General features: G+C 39.2%; 1 protein-coding gene across 1 annotated transcript in view; it reads left to right on the top strand.

The window, feature by feature from the left end:
• Nucleotides 1-14,733: 14,733 nt before the first annotated feature.
• Nucleotides 14,734-21,367, top strand: part of fam110d (family with sequence similarity 110 member D) — a 13,728-nt gene continuing 7,094 nt past the window's right edge. The window contains exon 1 of the mRNA XM_088409423.1: nt 14,734-14,860. The gene's annotated coding sequence lies outside the window, so the exon portion shown is untranslated. The remainder of the gene's footprint in view (nt 14,861-21,367) is intronic.

The following is a 21,367-nucleotide window of genomic DNA, read 5'->3' as shown; positions in this document are numbered from 1 at the left end:
CAGTCGTGGTCTGGACTTGGTCTCAAGCTGCCTGGTCTTGACTCAATCTTGACTATTCAAAGTCTTGGTCTTGACTTGGTCTCATTCTATTTTGATGTTAGACGTGACTCAACATTGAGCCCACCGAGTCTTCGTATGAACAAGGACTCAACATGCATGTGATCTTTGTCTTCGTGCAGTTTCACCCCTCAAAATAGAGACCATGACTTGGTCTCATTGTGCCTTGGTCTTTTTCGTGACGTTGTTTCAATCAAAGACTTCCTCTTTACCTTCTTTGGTTTTAGTCTTGATGTTTTAGTCTTGACTTGGTCTCAAGCGGCCTTGGTCTTAATCTTTACACGGGCTCAACCCTATCTGGGTCTTGACTTGGTCTCAGGCTGCCCTGGTGCTGGGTATGACCACTCAAAATAGAGACCATGACTTGGTCTCATTGTGCCTTGGTCTTTTTCGTGACGGTGTTTCAATCAAAGACTTCCTCTTTACCTTCTTTGGTTTTAGTCTTGATGTTTTAGTCTTGACTTGGTCTCAAGCGGCCTTGGTCTTAATCTTTACACGTGCTCAACCCTATCTGGGTCTTGACTTGGTCTCAGGCTGCCCTGGTGCTGGGTATGACCACTCAAAATAGAGACCATGACTTGGTCTCATTGTGCCTTGGTCTTTTTCATGACGTTGTTTCAAACAAAGTCTTCCTCTTTACCTTCTTTGGTTTTAGTCTTGATGTTTTAGTCTTGACTTGGTCTCAAGCGGCCTTGGTCTTAATCTTTACACGGGCTCAACCCGATCTGGGTCTTGACTTGGTCTCAAGCTGCCCTGCTGCTGGGTATGACCACTCAAAAATGTGACCTAACATCACCCGGCATTTTCACACCTTTTTATTTCCGACCGTTGTTCTTGTCTAGCTGTTTTTCCAAATCATGTTGCGTCTATTATAATTTACCATCGCCACATGATGACACTGTGCAGCGGCCTCCCCACAGGCATTTATTTTGTCCTTCCCAAAATGAGGCGCCGCCTGATTGAGCAGAAAAGCTGTCATTTACAGAACGATGAGATTCTCTCCCACTTGCTCGCTGAAGCGTACGCGACGCTGCCTCCTCGGCCGGCGTTGTTTATATTGGAGCCTTGCTAAATATACGGTCATGCCCCGTCACGGTCTTTAATCAGCCTCAGATTTGAGTAGTACGTGTGAGTCCGTGTGACGAATCCGTTCCGGAGTTTGCTGCCAACATGGTGAAATTCAGGAGGGATCCTCTGTGATTACTGCTTCCATAAAGGGAGAGACTTGTTGCAGAAGATGCAGCCGCAGAACAGTCTTTTTCTGCACGGGAAATGATAAAAATATCAGTTCTCACAAAACATGCAGGCTTCTATTTCGGGGACTGACAGGACCTCTTGGGGCACAGCTAAAACTGGTGAGGAAGGTTTTCTGCTGCAATGCAAGAAATAGTAAAACCAGGCTGCTAGCGAGCACTCCAGTCCACTACCTGGGCAAAAGTATTGGGACGTATGGCAATTCTTCCACAGGATGCAAAAATACCGTAGATTTGAGCTTAAAGGAGATCCTTGTCTAGATTCCACTCAACTTGGCTTTATTTCATAGACCTGTTGTGATTTCAGACCTTCAAAGACTTGGTCTTGACCTACTTTGGTCTTAGTCTCAAATATGTATCAACCCTTCAAAATCACGCTCGGTTTCTTCTTTGTCTTGACTCAGTCCTAACTATTCAAAGTCTTGGTCTTGATTTGATTCTGGATACATTAAGTTTGGTCTTGACTTAGTCTCAAGCTTGCTCGGTCTAAGTCTAAAGACAGGTGTTAAAATCGAGTCCTCAAGAGACAGCGTCCTCCATATTTTTGATGTTTCTTCAACACATCTGATTCAAATAATTGGCTCATTATTATATTGATCTTAATCATTTGGATCTTGCAGAGAGAAACGGTTAAATCCAGGGGTGAACAACTCCTGCATGTTCTAGATGTTTCCATTCTTAAAATCAGTTCATAAGCAATCTCTTCTGCAGCCATGATAACGATTCTGATTATTTGAATCAGGACAGAAACATATAAAACATGGCAGGAAAGCAGCCCTCTTGGATCGGAATTTTCCACATCAGTTTCAACTAGGAAAAAAAGTCAACCAGGTCGGGTAAGTCGACTAATAACAGGTCGACCAAAAATAGCCACCTTGAGAAAAAAAAAAAAACTCCCCATGAAAATAGTGGATGTCAGATCTATGAGATTAGTTTTGATTTCTCATTGGAATAATCGAGAGGATAATCGATTTTTAAAAATTAGATCGTGACGACCCTAGTTTCAACCATTTCAAGTCTTGGTCTTAAATGTATTCTGGCTTTTAAAAAAAAAAAAATGTTGCTCTTAGCCCTATTTCAGTCTTAAATCCTCAAAGTTCCTCCCATGCACCTTGGTCTTCCTTAGCAACTAAAACTGTTTCAACTCAAGACAGCGCCAGACATCTATCATTTGTTTTGCTCTTCATATCGTGTGTACTGGTATGCTCCTTCAAGTACGTGCGTTTGCCAACGCCGCCCTCCAGCCGCACAGGAAATGTCAAGAGAATGCATGGATAGCGTGAGTCAGCGTGGACAATGATAGGACAGGACAGTTCTTTTTTTTTTCAGCATGGGCGCATGCACACGGATTTTAAATATTGCATTAAAGCGTTGGAGCCCCCCTCCCCCAGCTCCCTCTCGCAGCCCCCCCGGGGCTCTGTGGAGCTCTGCAGAACTCTTATCCAACCCCCTCTGAAGCGCCTCGATTGACCCACCATCTTGATGGCGTATTCCATAGGTGTCGAACTCCAGTCCTCGAGGGCCGGCATCCTGCATGTTTTCCGGTTTTCTTTCCCCAACACACCTGATTCAAATAATTAGCTCATTAGCAAATTCCGCAGGAGCTTCAAAATGATCCCAATCATTTGAATCAGGTGTTTTTGAGGGAACAGGTTTGAAAACATGTAGGATACCGGCCCTCGAGGACTGGAGTTCCACACCTGTGGCGTATTCTATATTCCCATGAATGTTGCTAGTGTGAATGTAATGTGTGCGAAGTTGAATAAAGAAAAAAAGTCGTGGTTGACCACATACTTGCTTCCTGGATGAATCCCAAAACCGCAACGGGCTCTCCGGAGACGAGTCGGGGATTGAGCCTTTAAGGTTGCGGAATCTGGATAGCTCGGACTGGATTCTTAGTTATAGTTCTGGTAGATGCAATAGCTCACAAGTGCGACTTGCAGGGAAATGAAGATTTTGCTGCAGTAACCCAAATGATTCCCAAATGGTCAGCGCAAGTTCTTTACCATCTCATGGAGCTGTTATTATTATTATCATTATTAGGCAAGAAGATATACGCAAAACCCAATGAACTCATCTCAACAAAACCTCACAAATCAAGACAAGATCTTAATTCAACCTTCCTGTGGAGATTGCCGGCCATTTATCACACTGCTTTCAGACCCTCTCTGCGAAAAGTAAACAGTTTAGGTCAGGCCTCGGCCGGGGACCTGGGACCTTTATGGCCTCCAAACAACGGCAAACGGAGCATGACCTGCATCCCTGCCTCTCACCTCAGACCTCCCACCCACACAGTGGTCATGTGCTCACCATGGTCAGTATCGTCTTGTCTCCTTTCAAAGGACGAAACTTTGTCCTTTTGGGGTCGTTTTTGGGTTCACCATGCTATATTTCTCAACAAATATGTTGCATATAAATATATAGACACAGACCATGTTTTTGGGGCTATAATTTCGCAGCTAAAATTTTTTACCTCTTTTCAGTTCTGTTTCATGGTCGTTCCATAAAATGACACCTTGAGCAGATATGTTTATTTGCTATACTGGCGTATTGTCATTTGCTAGCAAAAAAAAAACTGCAGATATGCCGCACTGGACAATAAGCCACAGGGCTCAAATTGTGAGAAAAAAGTCGTCACATATCGTCAGAAAGATACGGTATAAAAAAATGCGTGGATGTGTGTATTACCGTAGCATTTGAAAAAAATACATATACATATGGACTCTACAAAAAATAGCGAAAAAAATACATCCTTGGGATTGAATGAGATTATTATGAATTTAACAGCAGTTTTGAAATATTCAACCCTCAAAACCTGTTTTACGCCGCAACGTGTTATTTGGTTGGCATTTCTATCATGAATAAACACACTAAAAAGTCTAAGCAAGGCATGCTTGAAAAGAAACAGGAAGTCATCCAGTTTGTTTGGAATTAGCCATTTTTGGTATATTTGTCATCATTTTCAGGCATCAGTAAAAATTAAACATTTGGAGTTCCTGCATAAAAATATCCAATTTGAAGTACAGATGCTAGGAGAGATGGGAACTAATACGCGCAGCATTTTTGTCATCATGTGTGGGCGGAGCATGCGGGTTAACAAAACCATTTTTCGTACACTGAAAAAAAATCACGCCATTCCAAAATTCTGCGCCTTAAGGCAGTTTTCACTTTAAATTTGGTAGAAACGTCACGTCATGAGCAGACCCACTGAAACGATTGAAGAATCCAAGCCAAAAACCAAACAGGAAGTTGGCCATTTTGGTTTGGAGTTGCCATTTTTGGGTCCTTTCTCTGATGAATTTGAATTTTACGCACAACACGAACAGGCCGCACTGTCAATCACCAAGAGCAGTGGGAGTAAAAACAAAGTTATCAAGATCAACCCTCTCAAAAACAGACAAGTCTAATAGCTTCCAGTAGGCGCCTCGCAACACGTTTACAGATTAGCACAAGATTAGCATTGCGATAGCATAGATAGCACATTATCTGTGACCCCCAAAAAAACGTTAGCCCCGTTATTCTTGACCAGCACTTTTATCAACTCAACTCCCTGCATGGTCTCCAGGGACCAAATGTTAAACAAAGAAGACGCTATAAACAGGAAATAGAGGGCCTGCTTGTTTTGAGAGAGTGACGCAAACCAGAACACACACATCAGGCTTTATTTACCTACTTGCCACCTTAATCCTCAACTTTTAGACAATGATAGTGGAATTTTATTGCTTATTTACGACCGTAATCAGGCCAAAGTAAATGTGTTAAAAAGGTAAGTGATACTCTCCAAAATTGAGCTGTTGGCAACAAAATAACAATCAGAAGGCTAATTTTCTGGAATATATAAACAGAAGAAACTTCATTGCTTCATTTATTATAGTTTGAAGATTCTTTTGGTTATTTTACTACAAATGGGACGGCGTTTTAGGTGGCGGAAAACAAGTGGCGCTTATTCGGCTGTTGCTAGGTAGAATGGGTAGATCCTTAAATAAATGAATAAATTCTTTTAAAAAATACATTAAAGGTTGAATTGATTGCTTCATTGGCGAGTCATTAATACTTTCATATTTAAAATAATATAAATATTAATATACATTTAAATAGGTATAATAATAATGAACAATTAATTAATAATTCATTTTAATAATTAATAAATCAATTCATATGAGATAAAATGAAATAAAAATACATATTTATTCATAACCTAAAGTATTTACCCACTTTGAGAATATTTGCCCTAAAAACATAATTAATTAATATTCAAAAAAATGTATTAATAATAATTATTCTACTAATTAATATATCAATTAATTAATATAAAACAAATAAAACAAACACACACACACACACATATATATATATATATATATATATATATATATATATATATATATATATATATATATATATATATATATATATATATATATATATATATATATATATATATATATATATAAAATTACAATTAAAATTAATTAATAACCCAAATTATTTCACAAACCCCCTGCAGTCAGGCCATGGAACCAGTGCACTTAGTTGTGACATTTACCGGTTATAATGAACACTTGAATGATGAAAACATGAATACTTTACACCAAATCCATTTTATTTGAAATGTCCCATGATTAATTCAGGCAAAAACGAATATTTGAAGAAATATGAATAAACCCGGTGTGGGGGCTCCTGTGACGCAATGTCCGTAACTTCCAGCATAATGAAATGTGGTGTGACACAATAACAAAGAGGAATTTGACATGTGACGCAGAGTTCAACTCTTGCCTCACTTCCTCAAATCCAATGTTGTAATTTTATTCACCTGATGCTCATCTTCAAATTTAATCCGTTTGTGAATGAGTGGAAAGTACTGCATCGGATTGAGAAAAGATCTCATTCCAGGGTCGAGTGGTCAAGCAACGAGGTCACGGCTCTGGAAAGTTACCTCATCAAATGGGCTTTCTCTGCCTCTTTCGCCTCTTGGACAAACAACGCACACCCACACGCTTTTGGCTAGCAGCTGTGTCAGCAGGTTCCGCTGTGGAGCAGAACATAAGAGAGCGCAGGAACGCTTCAGAAGGCTTGAGGGAAGGAAGATAAGAGCGACAGGAGGGGACAGGAAAGACCTTTAAGTCTGGACTCATTCCGGCCGTCTGCGAGTAGGTCCATGCTGGAATATCGATGTGAAGTTTAACACCTGACGCTCATGTCGTCCTTCTAAAACGAAAGCCGAGACTTTTTCCAGATTTCATCTGAAGTTGTCCGACGAGATTTTTTTTCTCCACGCTCACAACGCAGCAGATGTGTCACAAAAATAAAGCTATGAATAGGAAGCTACGGTATATATCATATCATTACGTGTCATTTAAAAGCCACGCATTTATCTTTGAGTTCAATGTGTGGTTACACGGCTTAATTTCTACTCACTGACTGTGTGCGTGTGGCCTTTTATGGATGATTTATGTTCACGTACGCAATTGGGAATAGTTCTGACGAGGGAATCCTTGAATTCTCTATGAACTCCGTTCAACTCAAGAGTGTTCGTTTTTGGGTGGAATGTGTAAATTAGTTGATGCAGCTTCAGTATGCGAGCACTATTTTTTATATATATAGGGACAGGATGAGAGTATGTTGAGACCAAGACCTTGCACACAATGAGACAAGGAACCAAGTCAAAGATTTGAAAAGGTTAAGATCAAGTCAAGACCAAGACCGGTAGAGATAGAGACCAGACCAAAAACTTTGTTGGGTTTGGGGAGTTAAGACTAAGACCAATTCAGGTTTAAGCCTAGATAAGTTTTTAAATTTCTGTCTGTCCACATAATATCTATCTAATTAAATTGCTAGCTACCTACCAACAGTAGCTAGCTACCTAGCTTATCGACCTGTCTATTTGTCCGTCCATTCATCTGGACATCCATCCATCTCAAGCTAAAAAAAAATGGTCTAGCTATGATTTTTTTTTTTTATATCCATCTAGGTGCTAGTTAGCTACCTACATACTGACAGTAGTTAGCTACTATCTAGTTAGCTACATACCAACTCGCTAGCTACATACCTGCAATAGCTTATCTATCTATCTATCTATCTATCTATCTATCTATCTATCTATCTATCTATCTATCTATCTATCTATCTATCTATCCATCCATCCATCCATCCATCCATCCAGCTAGCTAGCTAGCTAGCTACCTAGCTTATCGACAAGTCTATTTGTCCGTCCATTCATCTGGACATCCATCCATCTCTAGCTAAAAAAAAATGTTCTAGCTATGATGGTTTTTATATCCATCTAGGTGCTAATTAGCTACCTACATACTGACAATAGTTAGCTACTATCTAGTTAGCTACGTACCAACTCGCTAGCTACATAGCCTACCTGCAATAGCTTATCCATCCATCCATCTATCTATCTATCTATCTATCTATCTATCTATCTATCTATCTATCTATCTATCTATCTATCTATCTATCTATCTAGCAAGCTAGCTACCTACTAGTTTTATAAGGAAGATGTTAAGGTAAGTACAGTAAGACTGCTGTTTTTCATGCAGTATTGAAATGACAGACGGTTTGTACTGTGGGTTTCCCTGGATTGTTTTCATATATAAACACGACTGCAAATGTCACATCTCACTGAGCCACTGTAGTTTTAGCCAGTTGCCTCATGAGTAGCCCCTTTGTCCCTTGGGCCCACTCTTCCTTCTCAGATGACGTAGAGAAACTCAACAAGCCAGTCTTGTTTTTCGTCTACAACCAATTGTTTTCTTCTTGTGTTCTTTGAGTCCAACCTGAGGGCAGAGACGTATTCAGAAGAGGCCTTCTTGTGACCGATGAGTAAACTTTGCACTTCACTTTTGACTTACTTTCTTGTGTTTTTGGATATATTTTACGTAACAGCCCCTAGAGGTTACTGTGCGTTAATCATCAGCACTCCCCCACTGAGGCTGACGCAGCTAATTCTACTACCTTTCAGATAAGATCTTAAAAAAAAAGTAAAACGTTAGTCAAAATGTTTACCAAGAGGACTTTGTGCAGAGTTGCAAAACCTTTCACAGAGAAACGTTTGGTTGTGATGCTACTGCTGTCAATGTCCATATGTCTCAATAACATATACGACACAATGTAGGGGAACGGAAATATATTTTGTTTAAACTATGACCAAAACAAGACTACAATCAAGGTAGACTGTAGCTAACCCAAGGCCAAAAAGAGTTGAGTATGAGTCACAGCACAGGACCAAACCAATGAGGGATTGAGATTGAATCAAAACCTAGTCCAAAGCAGATTGAACAATCAAAGTCATTGAAACCTAACCAAGGCTCAGACCAGGGCAGGTAGAGACCATGTCAAGACCAAGACTTTGAAGGTTTGTTACCTAGGCAAGCCTAATTCTAGGACAGGTTGAGACCAAGGGCAAGGGGTTGAGAGGTTCAAACTGAAATCAGGACCAAAGAGCCCGAGTTTAAAGTGTTGAAATTGAACTGTGACTAAGATTCTGAAATACCGGGTAGAAATCAGGACTAAGACCACCATCCACCATCTTGGAAGAAATAACTCTCAAACATCCATCCAATAATTTAGAGTTTCCATGTTTTTGGAACGTGGATGGAAACTGGGAGGAAAGCCATGCAGGCACGGGGAGAACATAAAAACTCCAAACCCAGCCGGAAGTGAACTCACGCTCTCATCTACTATGAGTGCTAACCAGTCACTCAAACTCAAATAACTCAAGAAACTATCGGTGTTAAAGTACACAGGACTACCTATTCCAAAACGTAATTGTCCTTGAGGACTTCCTGTGCGTCCAACAAAGGCGTCACCATCAGTTATGCCGCCTTGAATTTATTATAAGCCTAGAGCGTGGGAGCGGCCCGAGGTCACCTTTAGCCGGAGCCAGACCGACAATCAGCCTCGGCCCTCAAAGCTCGCGCTGTGGGTCTCTTGTCCAGGCGCCCCCTTGCTGCCCTCGGGGAAGCTTGGACATACACTGCTAATTAAAGGCGGTTCTTAGACTTCCTGTCAGGGTTGCATCAAAGTGCAGAGCAACTCCAGCCCAGGACCAATCAAGTCGGGATAAACTTTCAAGGTTTTAGGATCAATGGCAGCGTACGGTGTGCTTTTCATTCCGTTACGTATTTGACGATAGTGTTTTCACGATAAAGGATTCCAAATGATCTAACAGGTGACTAAGAGGGATCACGTAAAAGCAACTTTAGTTCACGTTAATGGCGAAATGGCTCACGGATGCGTAAAACTGAATGTAGATATTGTCTCAGGCTCTACGGTCTGCTGGAGGTGTTGATCCGGGGTAAGTGGCCTTGTCACAAGTTCCCTCAGGCGTGGAAGTCCAGCATTCCTTTTTCAGTGTCCCTAAAACAGGAGACGCACACTTGAACCCGCAACCTGTGGCGACATGTCTTTTGAACAGCTCCGGCGGTCTTTGGTGGAACAACACGTCCATGTCATCACCTCGCTTGTCCCAAAACACCAGACTAAGTGGACATCGATTTGCTTGTCTGCAAACGTCTCACATTGTCCAATCTTACATGCTGAAACTCTCACCGGCCCTTTTTAGCAGCCCCTTCGTTGTCCCAACTTTCTGTCCTTCATAAATTGCACCTGACACGAAATGGGGGGCAATAAACCCGACGGAAATTTTCCCGTAAAAGCCTTTCTATGATCTTCTTACCAGCTCGCCGTCCTTCATGAAAGGAACGAGATGGTAGGAGGGGAGAAGTCAATCTCTACACCACCTGGAGGTTCTATCAAAGGCCCTTCCATTTTGATGTGTTGGTAGCTACCAATTGCTAACTATTTTACAGCAGATGCTAGCTGCGTCGGGGCAAAATTCCATCCAAAATGTTTCACGAAACGTACGGCTTAATCGTTGTAATCTAAACGTACCCTTGGGCTCATTTTGTAAGCTATGGTATCTCTCAGGCGTAATACATCACTGGATGTCCCGTACCCATGTGGAAAACATTCACCGTGCAGCAACTAATTGGTAATGGAAATCCATTCGTGCGGAAAGGAGCCGCAATTAGCCGGAACATCTTGTTCAGTTCGAAGCGCAGGGGGTATAACGTAAAACAACGTAAACTACGGAAATTCACTTTTGAGAGACACCGACGGCGTCAATTTTTTCAAACTTATTTCCATGTGCTGATTCTGGCACGGATCGTGGGGGAAAGTCAACACTGAAATTTTCGGCTGTCTGATGTCGCATCAGAGTGGAATCCACATTTTGTATTCCGTTTACTTCATATACGGTACACGACACCATTACGGAAAGTCAACCTACCAATTTCAATCTTTAGGGGTCAAATCTGAATCCCCGTTTATGCTACCTTTAAAATCTGACCACTTTTATACCAGTCGACCCAACAATTTTCCATTAGTACGGTCTGTAAAAGCTGTGATTTCATAAAATAAAATACAATTCCACGTCGCTGGTCTGTATCAATGGCACGTATACAAAACGTCGATATGAAGTTGACCTTACGATCTTAAGAAGTATTATCGGAGTTGAACTACATTTATTGATAAGTAGCAGTATAATTGATAAAAACGTTTTTTTTCATAATAGTTGTGACAGTTTTCTGCCAACTGAGGTAGAAGATTTTTTGTTGAAGATATAGGACACATAAAAACGGTTTCTGGTAGATTTATGTCCAACGAATTCCAAATGTCTGCTATCACTGGTACCCTTCTTTGGCGTCATTATTAAAGAAAAGTGGACCGGGCAATTTTCCAGCAGTGTCAGAACCTCCTTTTACATTGTACGAAAAAAAATAGATTCCAATCATTTTTTCTAATCATTGTTCTGTTCTCACTGCACTGGGAGAATGTTCACTTAGGAATTTTCTGCCTTCAGAGGTAGATTCAAAAAGAGGTATTCCGTGTATTTATCAAACTAACGGGATTAACTCGCTGCCATCCCGGTTAAAATGAATTTTTCACGTCTATAGTTGTCAATGGTACTGAAAGTTTAGTTTGAATGGTTATGTTACGGTATTGGAAGCAAAATCCTTGAGCACGATCAGCTAACTAAAATACGATTAGCTAACGTTACACCGGATAATGAATCGATTGACATTTAAAGCATATTTTTCCCGCTGCATTTCGGTAGAATCACCTTAGGGGCGTTCTACTGTAACAACACTTTTCTTTTCAAACCAGGAATTTCCCCAATTTCCTCGTCTTTGTCCAGTAATATTGATTTTTTGGTTCTCGGAAAGGGCCTACAGTACATGATGCATTCCGGACATTCCCATTGTACTGCTCGCATTCCCGGCAAGTTATGACCGTCTTCCTACGCAAAACAATTACAGTCAGTGAGCGCTGATACGTCTCGTAGCTTGATGTATAATCTTTGTTTTACTTCGCACCGCGGCGTCTGAGCAAGACGATAACGCAGTACGAAAGGCCACGTAACTTTTTGGACTCGTTTGACGGGGGTTCAAAGGTTAAAAGTGAGGCAAGGATAAATCCAAGAGGAGAAATTGTAGTTTTTTAAATCCCGGATTGGATGTAAAATGTTAGCATCTCGCTAACCTCACCTCTTGCTAAAATTGAGCAAATGCTAGACAGGAAGCATGATTTCCTCGGGTTGGGGGGGGGGTCATAGGTCAGGAGAGGGAAAGATCAAGCGGCGCGTTTCTCCCGTTTGGCGGTGACCCCCAAATGAGGCGTGACTGCGCCCTCAATCAAACAGGAAGTTCTATTCTGAGACATGTCATTTGTCAACAGCGCACGCCATCGCTGACCTGCTTGCATTCCATCGGAGCGTCTTTTTGTGAGTGTGTTTTATGTTTGGTTTTGATTTACGTGCTGCAATTTTTTTTTAGTTTTGCTTGATTGTTTTCAGTGCTCAGTAATAAAGTTGTGAAAAAGTTCAGTGCATTTTTATTCAATGTCCTTTAACAAACATATATAACAAACAAATATATCATTATAAATTCATGTTTATACCTATGAAGATTTTCATCAGTGTAAAGTTTCCTTGAGGATCATAATAAACACTAATTCCTGAAAAAAAACACAATTCACTTCATTTTAAATAAAAATTTGCTGGCATGACAGTATATTGTAATGTATTATTATTATTTATTTATTTGTTTTACCTGATTTAGAAATGTTTCTTCTTTGACTTTAAAATATGAAACCTATTTAATTTCACGTTTATGTTTGGGTTGTGAAACCTAATTTTCAGTGAAATTTCCCTCACCTTAAATCTGCTAAGGATTTTGCCCCTACTAGCTTAGCGGCGCGTAGGCACACATCTCAAAAGGGGCTATCTAACTTAAGGCATATTAATATTTATACATGAAAGAAACAAAAGCTTGTGTGCGCACATGTTGAGCAAAATACTTGTGTAAAATACTTCCGTGTGTGTGTGTGTGTGTGTGTGTGTGTTCTTGTATGTCTATACTTGTAGGAACCACTGAGTTTTTGAGCAACAATAGAGTACAGATATTGGTATGGATGGGTTAGGGTTGCATACTAGTAAATGTATTAGGTCAATGGATGTCCTCACAAGTACAGCCGTGCAAGAATGTGTGTATGCACGCATTGCCCTGTGCCTCTTCACTTGTCTGCCTGTCATGAGTGATGAACTTGGGAATGAAAAACAGGTGTGGATCACTGCTTTATCTTTTCCTCCCACCAACCCTACGATAAAAAAAAAAAAAAACATGTTTTACCTCAGCTTGTAAGGGGTGGGGAGGATGAGCTTAAAAAATGTCCGCGATAGTCTTGTGTTAATCACTGAAAAAAAAACAAAGATCAATGGTACATGATTCCATTTACACACACCCATTAAACAATGAGGTGTGAAATCGGATCCATTGATGACTCCCTAACGTTGACGATCAGTCTATCAATAAGTGTATTATCATACGAAACGACCTGCATATTAAATGAAACCCTCCCTAATCAACTGTCAATCAATCCTTTCTTTTCTCTTAAAGTTAATCATGCCTCACTTGCAGGAGACAGACGTGTGAAACACATTTATGCTAATGATTAGCTGCGATGCTACGTGCTATTCATTTTAGCAGGTTCCTGTACCACTGTCTTTGCATTTTCTATTCTGTGGTTATCGTCATACTTGTTTCTTTCTTCATCTTACGTTAGTGACTAACCACTGAGGAAAATTTTGACCCGACTCAGGTTTTTTGATGTTTTTGATGCGTGATATCAAAGGAAAAGCATACAAAAAAAAACACTAGGAGACTTGCATTGGTTGTCAAAACATGATGACTTTAAATATGGCACGCTGCTGTTCCTTCTAAACGCTTGAAACGGGAGGTCGAGAGGTGTCAAATTTAGCCCATGTCAGGCTCATTTACTGCCATACAAAATTGGAAATATTCTCAATTTTGGACGTATTGAAAACATTATTTTAACACATTTCCCCTGATTTTTGCATAAATTCTTTCAACTGCAATTCATAAATGGGCCATTATAGTAATGTTTGTGTCAAAACCCAAAACCACCAGGTGGCGCTAGTGGCCAACACTTTCATGACTTCCATGACTGGCTTAGCCCGGACCCCCATAATGCAAAAGTGTTCAAAAGTCATAATACCCTAATTATGATGTAATACATATTCCTATTTCAATTTCATACATATTTAAGTATACAGCATAATTACTTTTGCAATCATCACATTTTTACAGCTTTTGTACAAAAAAGGGAGAGTAGCCCCCCTATATATATATATATATATATATATATATATATATATATATATATATATATATATATATATATATATATATATATATATATATATATATATATATATATATATATATATATTGATAGGGCTGATGCCACTTAACATTTTGAGGGGTTGCAAGTAAATATATATTTATATTTGACCTTTTCAAAATCAGCCCAAATGGGGTGAAAAATGTATATAATGTATAATGTATATAACCCAAGAGGGGCCCGCCCTCCTATTTGAGAAGCACTGCTTGAAGGTGAGCCATGATTGGCCATTGGCCAACTGTGATGTCATTTTCAGTCGACAGCAATTGGCAAAACTGCCGCTCAGGCGATATGGATGAAAAGTTAGAATTTATTCCTTTATTAATATCCCTTCAATTCAATATGATCAAAATGCCACGTTTAGATCGCCGGGGAAAGATTTGTAAAGAAATATTTGTGTTCACTTCCCCTTTAAGTGCTTTTGAATTCGTATTTATTCATCAAATGATTGCGCTTTTTCGGTTGTCGTGTTTATTATTCACCACACGTCACTCGCTCCCCCCCAGCTACAAGTGGGAGTCAGTTTACATACACACGCGCACACACACACACACACACACACACACCTGCCCAACCCCCGCACCTCTCTCTCTCTCTCTCCCTCTCTCTCTCTCGCTCTCTCTCTCTCTGTGTCTGTGAGTATGTAGTGGGACTCTGTAACACTCGCTGCCTCATTGCATGCAAAGTCCACCACGGAGAAGCGTCTATCCGTTAAGAACAAGCCACGTCTTTTGCATCTTCTGCATCGGATCAAAACAACAACAGAGGATAACACAACCAAGGTAACGTCATTCTCGAAAGCTTTTTTTTTTTTTTTTACATTTTTATTTAACGCTAGTTGTTATTTCTTGCGTTTAAGTTCACAGTAAGGATGATTATAAAGTACTAAATATCAAAAATGAAAAGAGTTTTATTCCCTGAATTATTAGAACTCAAAAGAAAGCAAGTTCTAAAGTGTGGCCATAAACGTCAATTAAAATAATAAATTAACCGCACAAATCACATGGATATGGTTCATTATTGTAGCATGCAAGTGTAAAAATAAGCTCACCAAAAAAAAGTAAATAAATAAATCACGCTTAGCTTAGATAAATATTAAATATAAATATTGCATGGAAATAAAACGACAAAAAGCAAAAATGTGTGATAAACTTTGAGAGGTAACTCGCTGACCTGAAGTCTCGTGAAGTGTGCTAAATGCTAATCATGCTAGCATCCACAAAACCAAAGCTGTATGTTACTTTAGGAATATTGTTTTTGAATGAGTTCGCCATCCCTAAAAATAAAGCCAAATAACAAGTAAACATGAGTATTTTATTTACATTTTAATTTTATAACTGCTTCTTGGTGTGTTTGTCAAGAAAGACAAGCTAAATTGATCTATATTGTACATTTATTTGACCCTTTACTTGTTTTATTAAGTTCTCAAATAGCATATTTTTTGTTTTGTTTTGTTTTGTTTTTAGCATTTTTTTGTTTATATGCCTTTTGGGCCACAAATGGCCCACTACTATTTACATTAGCAATTCCTCTGTAAAAGTAATGAGTTACTTTAGTCACAACTGCATTCCATTGTGCCCCCCCCCCCCCCAAAAAAAAAGAGAAAACCATAAAAAAAAAACAAATTAAGAAAAAATGCATAAAAAAGCAACAAAAAACAAGCCAAATAAAAAGCTAAAATGCTAAATTGATCCCACAATGCTCACTGAGCTACTATAGTGAGGTATTATACATGCTATACATGTTAGCATTTATGTATTTAAAAAACATATTTTTATCACTGGGCTTTTAACGCAAAAGCTTTTGTCAAAAAAAAATCACGTGGCTAATAACATGCTAATTTATCCATATGCTAATTTTATAACATGGTCAATTTATCCTAAGACGCTCACTGAACTGAAGTCTAGCGAGGTATGCTACATGCTATGCCCATTAGCATTATTTTTTTTCCCTTTACCTCCTCTTTTGACGTGTTTTTTTGTTTAAAAAAAAAAAAGTGAGGGAGAGTGACGGTTAAACTGGCTAGTCTTAACTGTGTCTTCTCGTAAATATTGACACAGCGGCGTCCGGTCGGTTTTGCTGGTGTTCCCAACGAGAGTGTGGATCACTTTGATCGGCGTGCAGGTAAACTACCTTTCTGGTAGACTAAACAGAGGGCGCGCGGGTTGTAAACATTCACCCGCATAATCCCTATTGAGGACGAGCGTGCCTTCAGCGGAGGACGTTTAATGATTGATTTTTGGGGCTCTATGGCAGGCAACGGAAAAGATAGCATTTATTTACCACTGTCTTTTGCACAGAAGACTGCCAAGGAGGATAGTCTTGTGTATACTTTCCGACAGTGACACAGCATAAAATTGGGGTAGAAGAGCTGTAACACACGATCATACAAACATTAAAAAAAAAAAAATCATGCCTGGTTATTCAGCGACCATTTTTTTCCTGTGTGTGTTGCTGTGCACACAGATGCAGCGATATCCTCATTCGCTGGGTTCTGCGTGAAAAGGCATAGGAGAATGAAAACAGGGCCTTGCATCAAATGATTCATTCTTGCATTTTGTGCTGTGTTGCAGTGTGAAAGTGCATATAGAGAAGACCCTGCTTTGCAGAGTTCCGTGTAAGAGAAAATGTTGAAACTTCTATGGCACTCATCCTGCAATTTTGCACTGTGTTTCTGTGCCAAACAAAATCGGAATATCATGCTTTGCAGGTTTCTGTATGAAATTTGACCTTCTGTTGAAATATCACACAGTAGGGCATATCCTTCTTTGCTGTGTTCCGTTTGAAATGGAAAAGGCAAATAGATATCAAACTTTGTGTTAGGGCTATGTGACTACAATTCGCAACTGGTTTCTGCGTAAATGGAGAGCTTCTGTTATTGCCATTTGTACCGTGTGAAAGCACACACGATTGGGGGTATCCTTCTTTGCCGTGTTCCATGTAAACCAGCACAGGCAAATCTTAGGGCTCTGAGAGCACGATTTGTACTGTGTTGCAGAGTGAAAGTGCAAATAGGGAATATTCTCCTTTGGAGAGATAAGAGAAGATGCAAATAAATGCTGAAAAGTCTATGGCACTCATCCTGCAATTTTTTGCTGTGTTGCTGGGTTAAATAAAATGGGAATATCATGCTTTGCAGGTTTCTGCATAAAATTGGACCTTCTGTTGAAACATCACCCAGTAGGGCATAGTCGTCTTTGCTTGTCTGCCCTCAATTGTCTGACCTCAATTCCTACTGTGTTCATGTGTGAAAAAACTGGGGTCTATGTAAAATGGGACCTTCTGCTGTGACCATTTGTACCACGTAAAAGAGCCAACAATTGAGGATATCCTTCTTTTCTGCGTTCCGTGTAAATCATCGCAGGCAAATGTTAGGGCTTTGTGAGCACAATTTGTACTGTGTTGTCGTGTGAAAGAGAATATATTTACTGCATAAAATTGGGCATTCTATTATGCGCCATTTTATAGTGTTTTGTTAAAGTGGATATGGTTAGACAATATAGTATACTTATTTGCAGGGTTCTGTGTAAAATGTGTAATTTGAGATGTGTTGTTGCGTTCTAGTACATGTGTGAAAACCTCAGTTTTGTGCTTCGTTACTGTGTGAAAGAACACCAAATCGTGGCAATATTCTGCTTCGCTGAGTTCTGTTGAAAAGGCCTAAAAAAATAAATGCTAAATCTGTTGCGGATTTTTATTTGTGTGTGTGTGGAATCTCCGCGTGAAAGGCTTCATCCAAATTTTATGACTATGTAGAAATGAGAGCGGGCTCGCGACGACGTCAGTCAGCGTGACTCAATCAATCGTCATTCAGCTTTTTCCCCGCTCGCGGCCCTTCAAATTGATAGTGTTCCACTTTTGCAGGTGTTGTTTAGAAACTTGCTGGATCTTGTCCGCGATGTGAGATAGTGGCGCTTCATTGTGTCTACCACCGTGTTATTACCTCCGCCAAGTGCGAGTTGCCCCCAAGGGCAAAGCAGTCTGTTCCCAAGGGAGAGAGTCATTCGCCGTCAAGCGGGATGTACAAAATGTACCAAAAATGCTACCATTCTGTCCTCTCGCATCATCTTTGATGATGTAACCTGGAAAAAATAAATAAAATAAAATAAAATAAAATATATATATATATATATATATATATATATATATATATATATATATATATATATATATATATATATATATATATATTTATATATATATATATATATATATATATATATATATATATATTTTTTTTTTAACATTTTATGATTTCTAGTAAATAACTCTCTTCCTGCCAGCCCATTTAACGTATTCAATCCCAAATATATTTTAGTCGTAATTTAGGTAATGAACTACAAAGATAATTCATTATTTGCATACTACTGTAGCACTTAGATAATGGATTACTTTAGGCAATTACATTTTAAAGAAATTGATTACTTTAGGTAATCAATGACTAAAGCGTTCAAAATGAATTATAGGTAACTACAAATACTTTATTTCTGTACTTTAATACTCCTTACCTAATGTAATTGTAAAAGTATTTACCTTAATACTCGATTAGCAAAAGTAAATGTGTATTTTTAGACATAACACATTTGATTAGTAATTTGGGGAATTAATTGCTAAATTAATCCATTATTTTGCAAACTACTGAAGCACTTAAAGTAATGGATTTATTTAGGAAATTAAATATTAAAATAATTGATTACTTTAGGTGATCTAGCACTAAAGTAGGCAAAAGAAATTGCTTTAGGTAATTATCCAATAAATTACTTTAATACTACTGTACTTTAATATAATTGCCTAAAGTAATTGTAGAAGTAATCAATGACTTTAATACTTAATTTCCTAAAGTAAATGTATATTTTTAGATATAAAAAATATTTAAGGAGCAATCTAGCTAATTAGGCGGTAAAGTAATACAATTACTCTACTTACTACTGAAGCACTTAAGTAATTGATTACCTTAGACACCTTACCTTAGACTTTTGTACTTTAATACTCAATACTCATTATCTAAAGTAATTGTAAAAAGTAATTAAGTAATTCTTTATAATATATATATATATATATATATATATATATATATATATATATATATATATATATATATATATATATATATATATATATATATATATACCTGGGATTGAATGGCTGGATGCTTAAAATTGTAAAAACCTGTCTTTGGGATTGAATGTATGGACGCTTAAAAACGTAAAAACCCGTATTTGGGATTGAATGAGTACAAATGGATTTTCGACATATAAGCAATCAGTGGTCACATGATTCTTGTATAACCACGCAAACACGATAGATGGGTCCACGTCAGGGGCCGCATGTGTTTCTTATCACGGGCATGTGCCGGTTTCATAAACATCACCTTCAAAGCCGTTTCATCCTGCTGCAAAGGTTCCCATGTAAGAAGCCCCCCTCCAGTTATGTCGGGAAGCTTACGTTTCTAATTAGAGGGGCAACGTACCCCCGCTAATGACATCATCACCCCCCCTCTCCGCCACCCTCAAGCAAACGGCATCCACGGCCAGAGCAGCAGCTGCTTTTGCAACGTTAAATGTGGACCCTACTTACCTTCTAATTTAACTTTATTGCTTGCCGTCCGTCCTCTTGTTTTTGTTGGAGCATTATGCGAGAACTTCCCCACTGGAAACTAAAATTTAATTTGACATTTGTACTTCTTATTCAGATTTGGAAAAACACAATCACAGTGTCAGTATTAGTTTTTTTGTCATTACTTTGATTTTTCGACCCAAGAGTTGGTTGGCCTTAGAAGACAATTTTCATTTTCCAACTTCATGATTTACACTCCATTTGCTTATTTTGTCGGCAGAAAATGCAGAATATCAGGCCAAGAAATCAATGCAGTTACTTTGTTTTAATGAACGATGTGTTAATAGCTTTTAAATTTGATTGACTCAAGTTAATGATCGACAGTCACATTTTGTTTGCGGGAAAGTGCATTTCCAAAATCAGACTGAGTTGTTGGTTGTTACTTTGCGTTAATGAACCAAGTGCTGACAAATATCAACCTTAATGTACGTCAACTTAATTCTTCCATTTAATGATTGACAGTCACATGACCTTGTCATTTTGTTTGCGGGAAAGTGCAGTTCCAAAATCAGGATGACTTGCTCGTTGTTACTTTGTTTTAATGAACCAATTGCTGACAACCTTAGATTACATCAATCTAATGCTTCCATTTAATGATTGACAGTCACATGACCTTGTCATTTTGTTTGCGGGAAAGTGCAGTTCCAAAATCAGGATGACTTGCTCGTTGTTACTTTGTTTTAATGAACCGATTGCTGACAACCTTAGATTACATCAATCTAATGCTTCCATTTAATGATTGACAGTCACATGACCTTGTCATTTTGTTTGCGGGAAAGTGCAATTCCAAAACCAGGATGACTTGCTCGTTGTTACTTTGTTTTAATGAACCGATTGCTGACAACCTTAGATTACATCAATCTAATGCTTCCATTTAATGATTGACAGTCACATGACCTTGTCATTTTGTTTGCGGGAAAGTGCAGTTCCAAAATCAGGATGAGTTGCTTGCTGTTACTTTGTTTTAATGAACCAATTGCTGACAACCTTAGATTACATCAATCTAATTCTTCCATTTAATGATTGACAGTCACATGATCTTGTTCATTTTGTTTGCGGGAACGTGCAGTTCCAAAATCAGGACGAGTTGCCCGTTGTTACTTTGTTTTAATGAACCAAGTGTTGTCAATCTTTAACAATGCTCACTTTTTCCACTTCCTGATTGACATTCACGTTCCCTGTTTCCAATCTGCACACGGCAAAGCGCAAAGTTACGGTCACGATGAATTGCTTGCCGTTACTTTGTTTTTCCGAACCAAGTCTGCAGCACGCAGTAGAAAAATCAGCACAATCTGCTGGTTCCTGTGCTTTGGAAGCCCGCCGACTCGACTGTCACGAACACTCTTGTCACATTTGTTACATCAGCAGCCTCGGCGGACTCATAATTCCATCTATTATTTACGGTCCACTCTCGAATCATTCAAGCGAACCTGACAGATCTCCATTCCTGATGTGCGACCGGCAGCTGCGAACGAGCGCGCTCACGTCCTCTTCGTTTACTCGCGCCCCCGGCGGTCGCCGCGTCCCGTCACGTCGCGGCGCTCCGCTCGACCGTGACGACGTCGCTGGGCCCCGCCGAAGAGCGTCCGTCGGGCGTGTTTGTCGGGAAGCGGGCAGGACGAAACGTAACGAGACCAGACAGCTGGCAGGTTCAGCGGAGGTTAACGACGACG

Source organism: Hippichthys cyanospilos, chromosome 3 (genome assembly GCF_059441005.1).
Source record: "Hippichthys cyanospilos isolate Australia breed blue-spotted pipefish chromosome 3, RoL_Hcya_1.0, whole genome shotgun sequence".
NCBI lineage: Eukaryota > Metazoa > Chordata > Actinopteri > Syngnathiformes > Syngnathidae > Hippichthys > Hippichthys cyanospilos.
The sequence above is the reverse complement of the archived record's forward strand: the minus strand, read 5'-3'. Positions and strand labels throughout refer to the sequence as shown.